Source organism: Copadichromis virginalis, linkage group LG16, assembly GCF_057382275.1.
Source record: "Copadichromis virginalis isolate Kocher_CV1m ecotype Utaka linkage group LG16, C_Virginalis_male_GT1.1, whole genome shotgun sequence".
Lineage (NCBI taxonomy): Eukaryota > Metazoa > Chordata > Actinopteri > Cichliformes > Cichlidae > Copadichromis > Copadichromis virginalis.
In genome coordinates, this window is record NC_140633.1 from 26,351,600 (window position 1) to 26,369,085 (window position 17,486).

At 40.2% G+C, this 17,486-nt stretch overlaps 1 protein-coding gene across 3 annotated transcripts in view; it reads right to left on the reverse strand.

Annotated features, from left to right (window-relative positions):
• Nucleotides 1-17,486, reverse strand: part of LOC146690935 (uncharacterized) — a 99,018-nt gene that overhangs the window by 25,718 nt on the left and 55,814 nt on the right. The window lies entirely within an intron of this gene.

Here is a 17,486-nt window from a genome sequence, read left to right on the forward strand (position 1 = left end):
AAAAGCAGCTACAGATACCGAAGTCATTTTGTTTTGTATCAAGCTGGATTGCAAACATGCGTTTTTGTGCTGCAATTTGTATCGATTGACTGGCTTTTGGAGCCGACCTCAAGTGGCAACTTGAGACCTGCAATTTTTGGCACTTCTACATTGGCTTCATTTCATTCTTACTTGCTTGAGCGTAGCAAAGAAAAGACTGCATAGGTAAAGTTCAGCGATTTAAGAATAACGTTTCTCAACTTAAACGCCACGTTGTGCTGGTTTCATCACCATCTATGGTACGCAAAAGCGGTGATTCCGAGAATAGCAAAATTGCTTTATGCGAGGACCGAGCTGAAAAATCAGTTGAATGGCTGCAAACTTCTGGCAGCACTGACTTTAACCTTCCTGCCTTCTTGGGACCTTTTTGTGCCACTGCTATGTGTTAAATGGCTGCCATTTCCACTGTGTTCAGTGGAATATAACCAAACTTGCCACAGGATAGTTTTTACCTGTCAATGTTAATATTCCAGTGTGAATTCCTTAAATCAGCCTAAAATGGCTGAGCAGCAGAAATCCCCACACCCATCACCCTGGGGACCATTTTCTGCCCATTGACTTCCATTATAAACGCTATTTTTCAACCCCAAATTATCATCATATGATTTTATTTTTTCTTCTTTTCTTGGATGTCAATGAAGACTCAGGGCCTTGAAGTTTTAATTTTTAAATTGCAAAAAAAATGCAAAAAAAATAATGGCAGGTCAAAATGTATGTTGGTGCCAATCTTTGGTCCATCTAAAGGCCTACTTATAATGACAATCACATATTACTTCAACTGGTTTTTTGTGGAAATATTTAGTTTCGTTTTTTGGTTTTTGGGGCTTATAACACAGGGCGCTCATGTAATAACACTGGGATTTGAAGGGTTAAAACAACGAAAATATAATTAAAACTTTACATGAATATTTCAGGGAGAAGTAGTTTTACAAGGTTGGCTAATTTAAAGTGGAATAAAATATGGATATATGGTCTTTTTATGGCGTGGCTGAGAATGGTCCCTAGGGTGATGGGTGTGAGTTTTTTAAAGGATGGCAGGAGGGTTAAAACAGACAGTTCAGGAAATCATTGCATGAGATGAGGAACAAGTCAGAAAATCATCGTGAACACAAGTTTTCACTTTATTTGTAAACTCTATACAAAAGAGAAAAAAAAACATATATAAAGAAGAGCCAAGAATCCTGTCAGCTTCTCTGGGAGCAAACTCATTTAGGAAAGACTGAAGTAAAATTAGAAACTGTGGCCTGATCTATCAAAATTTGAAACTGCTTTTAGAAATCAGAGACACTGTCCTCCGGGCTAAAGAGGAGAGGGAATATCCGGCTTGCAATCAGTTCAAATGTCACCATCTGTGATGGTACAGGAGTGCACTGGAGCACATAGTGGATAATGTGCACAGCTGTGAAGGTACCTTTAATACTGAAAGATACACCAGCATTTGCCACCATGACAAGGTTTTTTTTTTCAGGGAAGTGAGACGAGGCCAAAGAGCATTCTGCATGTATTACAACAGCATAACTGTAGGGTTAGGGTATCCTCAGCTCCAAAACACATATAGAGTATTGTTAAAAAAATGTAAAGTAACTCAATGGGTAACATAAAGTAGAACTGTTTGTGAAGCGTGCTGCAGGCTTTAAAATGTGCATCCATTTACAAACCCCCCCCCCCCCCCCCAAAACACTAAACCACAATGTTTACATTATGTTATTAATAACGTCTTTAACACCTTATGCAAAATTTAGGGAAAAAAGGGGTAAGTTGGTACGGAGGAGGGAGGAAGAAAAGGTAGAAGAGAGAGAAAAGGAGAATGGAGAACAGAACAGCCAGGCGGATCATCCTGTGATAAGATGAGGAAAATAAGTCTGATTATCGCAGAGACTGGGAGCATTAGACAGACAGTTGGGAGTCATCTCAAAACTCAGGAGAGAAGAGGCAAGACAAGAGGTCACAATTATGCCCCGCTTGCTGCACTCCCCTCCTCCTCATGAAGTCCTCTAATATATTCGGTTAGTTCCTGTATGGCACGGAGGGGAAATTCTAATTAAAGGGTGGGGGGAATTTTGACACATGTGAGGCAGAGATCAATATTTAGCACCATAATCAGCCATTCTTGATGGCTCGACGGTGTCACAGTGAGCCGACTACGACTCTCCATTAGAGTGCTTGGGAAGGAGCAGACAGGCAGGCGAGCGAGTAGCCAAACAGGCAGGCTGCACAGGAGCACCAGATTCCCAGCCATCATGAATCAAAGCAAGCGATGCCTCCTGTGCTCCATTTTGCTTTGCTTTTTATCTTCATTCATCCTCTTAAAGGAGAAAAGTGAACTCTGTCAGACTGCTTTGTGAAAGTGATGCAGGGGGAGCGGAAAAAGAATAGAAAGACAAATGCCATAGAGGAGATATGGCGGATCAGAAGGGAGTGCAGCTGTAAGGATTTTGGACTTTAATATGATTGTAAGGTACACAGATGGTCCTGCCTGTGGAGTGATTTCTCTTTTGGTTTGACCGTAGTTCATTTTAATTTCAAACAACGGTGGATTAAAAACTTAGATTCTCACAGTAAAGTAATACCAAAGTAATACCACAGAAGATCAACCATCAATTAAAAGTTGTATCCTGAATATGTTATGTAGAAGTAGAAGTACAGTATTTTGTTTTTGAACCTAACCATTGTAAAGTATTTCACTCTGAATTAATTGAGTAAAATTTGCAAACAGTCCAATAATGTACAAATACTTCCAGATTTGTTTTTCTGATAATGATGTTAAAAAAATACTTGCAAATGAACAAAACAGATACACACTCACACACACACACACACACACACGCAGCATTGCCGTATGTGAACAAGACTGCTCGGCTGACACGGATAGTGACCGCTGACTTAGTATTAAGAACATGGTGTTGTTTCTAGAGGGCAAGAAGTGTGAGGGCGGGGGGGCAAAGGAGGAGCTGTGTGTGTATGCATGTGTGTGTAGGTGGGTCGTGAGGGGTGGGGTTGGAGGGGTGGGCGTGAGGGGGGCAACCCAGCCCAGGTTGTCCCCTGTCTCCATGTGTCAAGCCATCTCCTTGTTCTTGCATGTCACTGACACACACGTGGGTACTTACCAACCCAAGTTGCTCCAATTAATGGCTGTCCCACTGCGCTGTCCGATGTGCAGTGTGCTAGCCCGGGTGACAAGATATGGTCTGGGATCTGTCTCTCCAGTGACATAAGGAAGGAATTTTAAGAGGGAGAAGTGATGCAAACACACACCGGCTCACGCTGCGCCCAGATAGGTAGATAACAAAGACTCTTGTAAATGAGTGGCAGTGCGGAAGGCATCGAGGATTCTCTAATTACTTGCTGCAATCTATCTAAGTCACTGGCCTTCTAATTTGATTTATCAGAATGCATGAAATCCCCTGGAATAATGCCCTTATTAGAAGGACAGAACTGACGGGGGGACAAGAGGTCTGCTGAGAGGAGGAGGGGCGAGGAGATTTAAGCATCAATTACAGTCAAAAGGAGAATTAATAGTTATTAATCCACAAACATAGCTATCGTCCTCATTGCTAACTCTCTGCCACTTGCAGACAATCCCTTTCGCGCTCGAACCACCCCACGCGCACGGTCACGCATACTGTACCCCGACTGCACACACAGGATTTTTTTTTTCTGTTGACACACACCAGCATGCATATAAACATTCACATGCACATCAGATAAAAAGATTCAAGCATACCCATGCATAAAAGAAGCAGCTAATACAAAAACCAGTACTGCAGAGCACAGTGCTGCATGTTTAAAAAAAAGAAAAGAAAACGAAATTCATGTGTATAAGCAGTAACAACAGCAGCACGAGGCAGATGCCATAAATATCCTTAATACTCTGGACGGTTGAATCATTTTGCTCACCGGTAGTTCAAAGGTCTTTAACTCTTTAACTAAATTCTTGACTGACAAATTCAATTGCTGTCAGTATTCTGGGGCCCTCAATGTAATATGTGCATTTTGATTCAATTTGCCCTGCAAATACATACATATACATATTGTTTATCTTGTTACATGCACAAAAAAATCAATACTTATATCTGTGCTTTGTCATTCCTAAGTGCATCATGAAATAGCGAAATATTCCTCTAATTGAATCCCGCAAAACCACATAGATTGTTAATTTTGTGCTATTAAGCTTTTGCAACATTTACAATGTCTTCTTTTTGCCTGTTGATGACTCTTGTTTGTCTCCTTGTATGGGAAAATAACATTTTATATATTTTAAAATTTAATTTCAAAAGGTCAATTTCTAAACAAATAACAATAAATCAAAGATGAAGGACACTTGTACCGCTTCCAAGTAGTGAAATTCAGAATACAAAGGAAGAGTTTTCCTAAGCTTATATTACTCGGAATAGAAAAAATGCCAGTATATTGTCGCATGTAGGTATTTTGCTCTTATGCGCAGCAGAAAATAATTGTTATTTAAACGATCCTAATGAATTCACACGTTACTACTTTTGCTGCGAGAGGGAATATCGATGTTCAGCAGCAACAACAAAAGGAAATCATGTCATGTTAAATAATTAAAGAACTGCAGGGCAGAAATGGAGCGTTAGGTGACACTCTGAGCTGAGTTTTATGTTAAATCCTGTGGTTTTTGTTAAAGCGTTGCTGAGTGGCTGAAAGGAGAATGCCAGTGTGCTGTTGCCTTGCTGTCAGTCACACAGAGGCAGTATTTAGACAGGGAGCTGAGAGGTCTGCTCCGCCGCCAGCTCCTGCCTTTTAAACAGCCCTTTCCTTAGAGAGACAGTTTAGCACTGAGTGCCAGTCAACCTCGCCTGCCCAGCCATGCACCCCCCCTGTATACACACACACACACACACACACACACACACACACACACACACACACACACACGCAGACACACGCAGACTTTGATAGCCTTTTTGCTAAAGAACAATTTGGCAGAAGGGGAGAAATGATCATTTATGGTCAGACCCAAAGGTACATTGTGATGGGTCTATCCCGCTGTTTCAACAAAGTGGAGTGAAAGACATTTGGACAGCAAATTCATCAGCATTACTTGAATGGAGGAACAAGCTCATATAGCATTACATGGCTGACAGGGAAGATGAATATAGGCAACCCAGCGCATCGGGGGAGCCTCACAGACCTTCAGTCATGGCCTGTGGTAAAGACTGAAGGATGGGAGAGAGGTTGTGAAGATAACACATCACGCCCTCTCCACATCCCATATTATGGTGCTGTCCTGTAGAGTGTCTGGGACAATACTGTGTTAGCTGCTAGAGTGCCGTTGACATCATTGACAAACCTCTATGGTGTCAGGCAGTCACTCACACTTCTACCGGGTGTCTGTCATCATGCTCAAACAGTCAGGCACTGACACCTTTTCACGTGAATGAAAATTCTCCAGTGACTGATAAAAAATAGTGGATGGCCTTTAAGGAGGGGAAAAAACAGCAAGAATAGCACCTCTCTTCAAAAGGAGAGACTTATAATTTGCAATAATGGCACACCAATAGCTCTCAGAGAGAAAATTACAGGAAAAAGCCGATCTGAAATATCCTTTTAACTGGCAGAAACACATCCATTGTAGACAGAAGTCTTGTTTACTTGGTAAAATGGCATCAATTAGGAGCGGATGGCAAAATTAGCATATTCTCTTAATGGACTGGCCTTTCTTGCACGGCGCTCTCACACTGATTGTATGGAAGGGACATGTTAAGGGAGACTGAGAAAAGGTCAGGTGTCTGTACCGTTCAGGTGATCATATTTTTTACCAAACAGTTGTGCATTCTCCATGGCTATTGTCATGTTATACTGCAGCTGAGAGCAACATTCCTGCATGTGAAGATATTCTATTTTAGATCATCTTGGAAAACAAGCCACTCATTCTGACACTTCCTGCATGTTGCACGGGCAAAATTTATTCTTGTGCATATGAAAAAACAAAAAAAATCCCAAAACAATATTTTTATGCTTTGTATCTTTTTTATTTTAAATTGCACAAACCTTTTTATATGTTTAACAGACATATACATAGAAATATGGCCTGAAATTTGATAACTGAACAGACTAACACTGAGCTAATCAATGAACACCAGTTTACCACATTGCAAGCTAATTAAATCTAAATTATATTTCATCACCAATGCTGCAGTACGTCTCTCTCGTAGGGGGATCGGCTCCTCGCAACCAGACCAAGCCACAGACTGCAAATTCTCTTCCCTCATCCTCCTCCCCTCCTCCCTTGTGCCCCTGCTCCCACCACCCCAAATTGACTGGTCTTGCACAGTTGCAGCTGAACAAGAAAGGAATTGCTAGTGTCAAGACACAGTTTACAAATATGACATCTCCTCTGGCATGGCTGGAAATATGAAATATTGATTTATGTGCAGTAAAAGGTCTTATAAAAATGATCACATACACATGAGGGATTAATGCGCAGAAGATCAATAGAAATTTCATTCTTGACACTAGACTGTCACCTATGGTGAAATGCTAAAATAAAGAAATCAATATTATCTATGAAATGTCAAATTTATTATAATTATGTGGATGAAAGCTGGCCAAGTGGCTCCCAGGGGGCTGAGAGGGATAGGTTACCACTCTCAAGCATCCCTCATGTCCCTCCTTCTCGTGCTGCCAATTTTGAGAGCAATATTGGTGTAAAGGGTTTTCACCCGTTATGTATGGCCTTGTTGAAACAAATTCCTCCTGGAATATTTAACTCTGGAAAGACTGACAATGGACAGAGCTGCAGTTCATAGCCCAAAGGTTGTGTAGTTAACAGCTGTTAGCTTTGCCCTCTCGATTGAAACCTATTTGGCAGCTGCCTTTGACACCGACAAGTCACAGGCCACTAAAGTACGACATGTCAGCATGCATCCTCTTCAAAAATGGCATATTCAGTCACGTTACATATTGATCCTGAAACTACAATGTATAATTAATAACACTAATTTGCTTTGCCTTGTAAAAGTATTAAGAATATGTTAAAACGCAAAAGAAATGACAGATGTAGAAAAGGATGTAATATTTTCAGGGCACTTTGTACAAGTTTAAGTTGCTGGACTAGCTTTTTAAGTTCATAATTACATTAACAGTCTTGTGCTGCTCATGTGTTACTCTGCTTCCTCTCATTCTCCCTCAGTGTTTTATTTGCTATTGCATTTAAACTAAAAGCTATTTGTGTTCATTCACTTGTTTTCCATGTCTAATTAATATCCTTTGAATGTATGGCGATCAATTTATTTAATCAATGGTGGGTAGAGCCTCTGGCCTTCTAAAGGTCACTTTGATATGGAAAGGGAAATCATCAGAGCCAGATCACAAAGGGGCGAACAGGTAATTTGAATGTGGCAGGCAAACTTTGCATATCTGATCACATGTTCCTGAAAAACTATAAGAAATTATTTTTCCTTCTGTCCTCCTTTTCAGCCAATACTCTTTTTTTCCCCCCACCAGAGGCCCACTGTAGACTCTAGAGTGTGGCAGCTGTGTAATCCCTTTAACAACCAGCGGGGCTATTAAATGAACCGGCGGTGCAGCTGCAAATAGCCAATAAAGCCAGCACAATATCATCCCTATTAAACAGTAATCTCGGCAGGCTTAAGAAGTTCTCTGAAAAATGGGAGGAAAACCATAACAAAATGTAATCAAGCAAAACACGAGGATTTTCCTCAACAAAATAAGCCAAACAATTTTCACAGTGGCTTACATGAAAGTGTTGAGCAAGAGCATTCAAGCCTCAGAGAAGTTCTCAGCCGATTCAGGTGACCACAGTTTGCTACCTTATCTCAAATAAAGAAGCACCCGACAACAACAAAAAAAAAAAAAAAAGAGCCTGTCAATTGAACCAATTTATCGCCACAGATATTAACAGAGAAAGGGAAACGGGGGAAAATAACAAATTGTGCGGTTACATTTTAAAAGTGACCAAATCGAATTCATAAGATCACAATTTGAGAGATAGAACCCAGTTTATTTTTTTCTCCCTTTCACCGGCTTATGTGCTCTGTCAGATGAAAGCGAGCCAGAGAGCTGCTGTTGATGGAGCCTTTGAGGCTGGGAGAGGAGGCAACGCAGCCTCTTGAAGGTGTGCCGGGGACAGCGATAACCAGGGAGGCCGCGGGAGCTCCCTCCGCTGCTTAGGGAAGGTGTTCCAACTTATCAGAGTCTGCACGCGGGGAATGATTACCCCCTCTGCCGGACCGATTACTGCTGGCTCTCAGGGTCAAAGCAGGCCAGGATAAAAGAGAGAACTGAAGCTTCCTATCCTGCCTCCAATCATCCATTAGCACTCAAGAGCGAGGGGCTTGTCTTCCCCTCCACCCCCATCACGCCTCTCTCCAATATAGGCTTGTCAGTCTGGTGCATAAGAAGTAGCAGGACGTAATCACAGGTGGGACTCTCACTCACACACCGATGTCATGGAGGGCCTGGAAAGCTTGCAGAAGTAATTTATGGATTTGAGAATAAGCACTTCTTTGACATATTATTTATTCATTTGAGTTTGTTTAAGAACAACCCTCATCATCTGCAGGGTTAGGCAAAGTGTTTACACTATTGATGTACTTTATATATGCTGATTCACTCACATCAATAACAATGCGAAAAAGGCCAGATACCATAAAACAACAGACACGTCAAACAACAATAAGTGACTGCAGCACACACCATTCAAGAGTTCTCTCCTTTTGTTTGCATTATTCTACTGATAAAGAAGGAGAAGGCATGAAAACATGATGCTTGGTAGGCATCAATGCTAAGAGCAAATAGGTTTGCTGCCTGTGCAACATCAGCTTCATGTATATCTATATATTTTACATCATTTTCATGTGTATCCAATGAAAACAAGTGAGATGTTGTATTTTCAGTGAATAAATCGCACCAGCCTATAAGAGGTCTACAAGCTCCCCAGTGACTGAGACGCTACACTTGGAGTATTTACATTTAATGCTTCACTTTGTATGCATTCCCCAGCTGGCATCGTGTTATGGACGGACAACGGGCTGGTATAGCACAGCTGACCAGACTCACCTCTGATTACAACAGCACAGCCCTTTAGATTAAGGTCAGCGCTCCGGCCACTTTCCACTCTCGAAGCCAATTGTTAGTGGAATCTCTGATGAACAGAGTGTAAAAATTCTTCTTCCTGTGACTCTTTGCAAGGGTCAGTACAGGGGTCTTTACAATGCTGCAGTGAAATGCTTTGCTCAGAAACCCCAAACATGTTATTCCAGTGACAAATCTGTTCTTATTATGTAGAGTTGGTATCAGGGGAGAAGGTCTGGCTGAGTGAATTTGGGACAGATGAGCAGCGGGATGCTGTGCTCCCTCTCCCGCAGGCAAGCCGAAGCGAGACTGCACCCCTGAGGAAGGAGGAGTGGATGCTGCCATTTACAGCCTGTTGTGACACAGCCACGGAGAGCTTGCTACTTCTAAATTTCAAAACATAAATGACAAGTCCACAATTTCATATAAAAATGGATGGCACAGAAGGCACGATCGATTGAAAGTGCTGTAATTTATTATTCCAGTTCATTGTTTACTTGAACTTTAAACATTACAGCTTTCACTAAACCAGCACACAATAACCAGGCATTAACAGCTGCTTGCGGCTAAGCGGCATATTATTATACACGCAAGCTACCAAAGCTATCTCTATTGCTATAGTTTATAAAGAAACAGGCAAAGGGTTTTCTGACAGAAAAAAGTTCAGAGGCTCACTTGCATCTTGCTTTTTACCTATAAGTCGGGCTAACATACAAGTAACTAGTGGCTAGCAAGTTATGGACAATGATTAACCTTCCAGTTATCTGCCATGTTTGGCATTTAATTCATTTTCTGTCAAATCTCTGTCCATCACAGAATAAAAGGTAGATCTAGCTACCATAATATCAATGTGTGGCAAAGAAACAAACACACTGTCATTGGCTACTGATTTGTGATTGACAAGCCGTTAACCAATGAGCATGTGTTTCACACTACAAATAATCCTCCATTTTGAAACGTAGCGCGAGAAAGCTTTTTAAAATAGGCTTTGTGTTTGTTCAATATAACCAAAACTGAGTGAATGAGCGTGTTAACTAAGCAGAAAAGACTTTACAGAGTTCAAGGCAGAAAGCTGTTTTTCCATAGGAAGAAAGTCTTTTTGCAACCATAGCTATTGCCATCTGCTGGCCTTCAGACAGAATGCGGGCTTAAGCTATTTAATCAGAAGGATGTTCTTGGGGTTAAGCTTATGCAGAGAATGAATGGAAATGACTTCAGTGATTCTCTGACTTTTCCTCCAGGGAAGCATGAAGTTGACATTTGTGGATTTTGGTAAAATGTCCAGACACCTATTAAACAGTCTGCCATAGCATATATTTGGTATTCATCTCTTACTTAAAATGAGTTGTGGTGAATGACTAACTTTACAGGACTTTTCTCACATAGAGGAAATTTTTTAGCAACACTAGAGAAGTCAATAAACATCAAGGTTAAACGCTATAGGCTACCTGTAAGTTTTGTAAAGTCAGTGTTTATCTTTCTAACTATCTTAGCATGATGCCATTAAGAGCATTTGTGCTTTTGTAGATAGTGTAAGGAAAAATGAATTATATCAGCATCCAAGCAAATATGGCAACATTATCTAAATGGGTTCAGTATGACAACAAAAACTAAACCACAGACAGACAGATGTTGATGTTGTATAAGCATAGCAGTATAGTATAAACTCTAATATAAACCACATTATACCCATTAAAAATTATAGACATGTAAATTACATGTCATTTGTTGCACAGTTGCAGAGCCCCCAGAACTAATCATTGCCTATCGGTGATGTGCACAGTTTGTTGATTTGTTAAGTAGCTCAATGATATGAGAAATGGTCCGCCGGAGTGAGAGGGCATGAGTTTGAACTGCACTTGAGCTGGACGTTCATACATGCCTCTTGAATGAAAATACTTTATTTCATTTCACTGTAATAGATAACAAACTTGTGTGGAAAGTCTCATAAGGCAAAGTTGCCATGCATTACATATGATCAAGATGAAGATATTACAACTCCAATATAAAGTCTTGCCCTTCTTAGCAGCCAGCCCTTTGAAAAGCACAACAGCCATGCAACTTAGATGTCAATGAAATATGCATAATTAAATAGAATCCAAATTCTGGAGTGATACTGAAAGACTGTGAAAGAAAATTTTTTCTATGCTGACAAAACTGGACCAAACATTAGCAGCCTTTCAAAAGATGCCTAGACACATGAATGTCAGAAATACTAGTCAGCATCACAGCAGTGAATAATTTTTCATGTTTAATTAAATATTGGCATTTGCTCTGTTGAAGTATCAATGGGGGTCAGAAATGAAAGCAAAACACCAGAATAAAACTGAAAGGGATCACCTTCGCCAGTCAGAATTATTTGGAAGAGAGTGCAAGTCGAATAAGGTAACAAATTTTTGAGGGCAAAGCAAACAAAGGGGGAGATTGACTACATGAAAAGACCAGTGGCGATGCTGTTTTCAATGATCCAAAGCATCTTGTCTTGTCCTTTTCACATGCTTCCAATGAATTATGTATCTGCAGTGATTTATGGTGCGCCAACTCTTCCTTTCCTTTCCCTCAATGTAGAGCCTTACATGGATTTTTCACAGGGAGCCAACTGGGAAAACCAAAATTGCTCAATTTAGGAAAGTAATTAAAACTGTCCGCAATCAATATTTATCCTTAGAAGGACCCTAGTGGGGGGTTTAGTGTTTTACCATCCCCCCACCAAGCCCATATCTAACCCTTCGCCCCCTTGCTGCTCTTATTGACAGCTGTCGACTGCTTCAAATAAACCACACCAATCAAACGATTCTGATACACGGCCAGCGCAACACATGTCGAGCAAGTTCAGTAACCTGAGATGCAAATGATCTATTTACAGAGGGATAACTTACTCTTAATTGTGTATTACGTCCAATAATGAATTTTTAAATAGTCAGGCCACCATTTTTATCCCAAATTAAAGCGTTTAGATATTATGAAACTTTCAAAACTCATGAATAATCAAAAGCTGAGCTCTCTCCCATTTTCCTACTCTTCACTGAGATAATTAGTTTGACATTATCGTCTCACCTGTGCACAAGTGGAAAAAAGTGGAGCTACACAGATTTCTATAATGATATTTAGACACTTCTTTAAAATCAAAAGTTGTTCATGTAATCCAAATAGAAAAATGGCATTTTTAGAAAGGGAATAATATATAAATATAGGTGAAAGCTGTACATGTTATAAGCAGTTTTGGATATTTATTTCCATTCTCCTGTAAAAGAGAAACTGTTAACTGCTCATAAATGCTAAATTTGTTGGGGTTAAAACACACTTAATGACTTAAAAGTCCATTCTGTCTATATAAAAAAAAAGACTCACAATAGTCTAACAATAATGACGCACCCCAACTTAACCACCATGACGGGGGTACTTCCATCAATAGAGAGTAACCTTGAGTCACCATTGTTAATCAAACTTTAATTCAATAGAGTATTTACGTGGTATCAATTTAGTAAGGTGAAACAGTCATGTAAAACAGAATAGTGGTGGCATGACGGTTTGGTTAGACTGTCTTCAGAGACCTCTTGCTGCAGGCAGAAATCATGTCTCTGTCATTTTATATCATCATTTTTAATTATCCTCACAAGTGCTCATTCTGCTTCAGGCAGCAGTGGGAAAGCCAGAATCCGAAGGAAAAATTCCTTTAATCTATTTGGGACGTGAAGTGTGAGGTGAGATCTCTGTCTGTCACACCCCTCCCGTTTTATCCCCCCACCCCTACTCCACTACCACGCCACTTTGTCCATAGCAGACACACCCACACACACATTATGGTCTTGTGCTTAGATGCACACATATGGGCAGTAAATCAATAAAGCATAGGGATACTTTACTCATGCGCTATAAACAAGTCATTTTTGTTCATTTGCCTCTTTTCTTTTTGAATGTTGACTCTTGTGTTATAGTACCTCCTCCTCAGGAGTCAGCCAGTAGGTCAGTCTACCAAAGGTCATGCACCTCCTTGCCAATCTCCCGCTGTAACTGAACATCACAGACATTTAGTGATCATTATGACACTCCAAGTTCCATCTGCTCTCAATAGCTTGGCAGGGGTCTTATGGGCCACTGCCCCCTGCTGATTTAGACTACCTCGATCTACCTACAGAGCTTATGGACTGCACAGTCACTGTTTGCGGGGCTTTATAATTGGGTCTCACCGGGTTAGAATATTGGCTTGAGGTCTGGTTTGGCAGGGAAGGGCTATCGCTGGAGTTGAAATTACTGGGGTTGATTTAAAGATATACAATTTTTTTCATGGTGGCTTGGTGGTGCAGTAGTTAGCACTGCAGCCACACAGCATGCAAGCTCCAAACATACCCAGAGGCTTTCTATGTGAAGTGTCCTGTTTTCCCTGATCCCGTGGTTCCCCTTTCTACAGGGGCTTTGTTTTCCTCCTGCAGTCTAAAGACACGTGTGTTAGGTTAACTGGTGATTCCAAATTGGCCCTTGGTGTGAGTGTGAGCGTGAATGTCAGCCCTGTCGGTGTCTGCGTCAGGCCCGTTATGGACTGGCGACCTGTCGAGGGTGTACCACACCTCTCACCCTGTTTCTGCAGGGATACAGTCCAGTCTCCCAATGACCCCCTGCATTTAAAGGGTAACTGTTTTTCATTAAACAATTAGGATTAAGGAGATTTGGAAAAATGATATGCTATTCAAACTAATAAATTCAATATTTGTTCAGTTCATGGCAGCTATGTATACCATTATTTTTCTGTGAAGTGATCACTATCTGGTCTTTGCTGTCACAAACTGGCAGAAACACACAGAAACTGGCATTAAAACACTTTTGACGAAGGAGACAGATTCTGTCATCACACTTGGAAGCATTTATTGAAGGATTCTTCACAATGTCTTTCCACTTTTATCAAGTTGCTGACATTTTGAATTATTAGCACCTAGCAGACAGTACTACAATGCTACATAAGTATTCAGTACTTGTGAGTACTCTACGGACAGACATAAAAAAAAAAAACCCAAAGCACTCAACAGCTTCTTTGAGGTTTTTCCCAGTTCAGTAGGTGTCTCTGGGACCACATTTTGCCATAATGACACCCACACAGAGACTCAGAGCTGATGGAAATAGTACCCGCTACACTAATGCAGCTGGTAATTATAGTAGCTTTTGCATGGCACAAAGAAAAACCTGAGACACTGACAGTAACAGAAAAGTTTGACTCAACTTTAACAACGCATTAAGTATATATCACATTTTGCTCCGGTTTGACAGCAACTCTTTTAGAGTAGGTGTGCTATTTTTCTGGCTGTTGACGCCATTATTTACTATACAATGAGTGACGCACAATCAGACCTTCAGTGATTGGAAATCTGTAGCACATAAGTATACAATATGGTTAAATCTAATCGGGGCAAATTGCATGCATTTTTTTGTGTGTGGGGATCATTAAGTTATTAGCATCACTAGAGGGGGGAGAAAAACACTTGAAAAAATCTCTCTGCTAATTGCAATCAATTTCTTCTTTTCAGAGAAACTTCTGATGCCTTCCGGTATTCTGCTCCTCATGGATTTTATGTGGGGCCTGCCCTAGTAATAGCAGCAGTGTTGTACACTTCTGAGGAGGGATCTGTTGAAACATTTCTGAGCAAATGCAAATAAACATTGTAGTTTGCTGCAATATCTACTTGGGTACTATCTGCATGCAGTCTTAGCCATAAAGTGGAGGCTGAAATGACCCATAAAAAGACATAATTAATGGAAACTGAAGTAGCATATGAAAGGCAACCTCTGAAAAGTGAAGCAGACAGAATGAGGAACTGATAATGAGTTTCTGCTTTGGTGAAAAATCTTCTTGCTCCAGGGAGGAAAAGAAAGGTACTTCCCCTTCCATAAAAAGAAAGGATAAAAGAAATAAGTTAGAGAAAATCACTGGCCAGCTTTTACGTTTCACTCTGTCAGCTGAGTGTCAGGGATTTGCTGTCATAAAGATAGTGAAAGCTCAAGAGCTGGTGCTTACCAAGAATTAATCAGTTTAGGTTTCGGACCTGAACATAAAATGTCAGACATTGCCTCTCAACACTTGTAGGTGATTTCTTTGAGCCCAACAACACAATAATCCCACTCTTCACTTCTACTGAAGGTCAAAGTTGGTCAGTGAGCCAAGAAATACCATATCAGAGCTTCCTTCCTCCTCAATTGCTGCAAGTATAAATTATGGAATTAGTGTATTGATTGCTGACTATGGCTTCAAGCAATCACTTTTACAGCCATGACAAGATTATTTTATCCTACTTTTCCTGTATTATTATATGCTGTGTTTGAGTTATTCCATCAGCATGGGAAGTGACAGCCTGAATTTATTCAATAAAGCGGGGCAGTTAGGGAAGCCAGTGAGGCAAAAAGCAGAAGACATGGCATGAAGGAGAGAGACAGCGTTCCTGCCTGCAAGCCTGCCATCCTAAATAAAGAAAGATATCTGCCCAAATACACCACTGATCAATACATTCATACAAACACAAGCACATCATTTGTTAAGTCTTTGGTGATAACCTCACAGTGTTGCACATGGGGAACTGCAGGAGTGGGGAAAAAAGACATCATAAATTACAGATAATAGAGTTTGCAAGGATTTTTAGACTGATTTGTAAATGCCCTGTGGTGTTTCAGTTTGTGTACTTGTTTGCAAAATAGGTCAGGATTAAAAAAGATAAAAATGTGTCGCACAAATCAGTTATATAAGTAGATGGTTGTTTTTTTTTTAATCAAACTGAAGATAACAGCATCAGTAAGACTTTAGTGTGTTGCTGAAAGAGGATAGATGTTTGAATTATCGCCCCATCTGCATATACAGACGTTTGTACAAGTGTACGCCCGTTGACAGGTGAAAATGAAAATTGATGTAAAGGTCAAATGTCAAAGGTTTATTTAAAAAAAGGATAAGGATAATTTAAATAATCTTTTCAATGGGTTAAAAAAGCACTTTACCTCCAGCTAACCTATACCAGTGGTGAGTCCCATCCGGTACGAATTAAACACTCATTTTGGCCTACACTCAACTTATCTGTAACAACCCCTCACCAAATACATTGCAAAGCTACGGACTGTGAAAACCCTCAGAGCCGAATCACTGATTATTTAAACTGTGATGCACGTTTACAGTGCACACATAAAAATTGATCAAACAAGCGCAGAATAAATGTGTAACTGTGATATATAATTTTTTAAAAATGGCCGCCCATAAAATGCAGAATTTAACTAACTGAAGATTCATGTAGTAGCTCGTTTTCCTGCAGTAGCTTGTCGGGTGAAAAAGCAATATTACCTGTGTGCTGTGATTGATGTACCTTTCCATTTATAATCCAATTTCTATTGTTTTTAGCTGTTCCCTCAAAACTCTAAGAGGTAAGGTGCATAAAACCTTCATCGAAATGGGCATAATGTTCCCCATGAACAAATAAAATTAAAGATGCTGAACTTAATTTCAGACCTAAATAATACAATTTCTAAAATTTATTACAATGTACATACAATGTAATTGTAATAGATGAGATTGATTTGGGAAAATAATTTGCAAAAGTATTGTCTTAACAATCATAAAAGAAAGGAGACAATATTCCCAGTGACCCGTGTTCAGCTACAAAAAAGCACTTCTGTACATTAAACTATCTAAGCCAGTTTTTCAAGTAAGTTGTTGATGCCCTAAGACAAACATCAAGAAAACAACTTTAAAGAACGAGACAATGCCTCAGTCTGCACATGACAGACAAGTATCTGGGGCCTGCATTGCATCAAAATGACAGGACCCAACACAAGTAATCTGACACATCTTGATCACAGCACAGTTCTGATCTTTCTGTCACACTGGGGATTAAAACAGAAACTCGGGGCTAACAAGGGTCAGATATGAAATTTCAAGGAAGTGACACATGACAGGACAAACAATTAAGTGTCAGTACGCTGACCTTGGGGCAACAGTTTTACACCGTGACCCCGCGTGCATTAGTCATTCCATCAGCAGCATGAAGGAGGAAAAAGGGAGCCTCGCTGCTTTTGTTAATCCAATGCCACGAGCCCAGTGTTGTTCATTGTTTAGTCATTATGATTAAAGGATGTACAGCACTATGGATACTGGAGAGCTTGTGATTTGTCTTTGTCTGGTCAGACTCCTACAGCATGCTGAACAAGTGTAGCTCAATATAGCTGTAGTCTTGATACAGCAAGCTCAATATAGTATTATTAACAGAAATGGAGATGTGAACCTCTTTATTGTACAAACAGATGTTTTATTCATATTAAGCTATTTTAAAAATCACCTCAATGAAAGCAACTCCTTTCAAGGGGTAGGAGCCTCTAATGATCTTATGATTTTTCTATTGTGGAAGCTGTACAACTGCACCTCA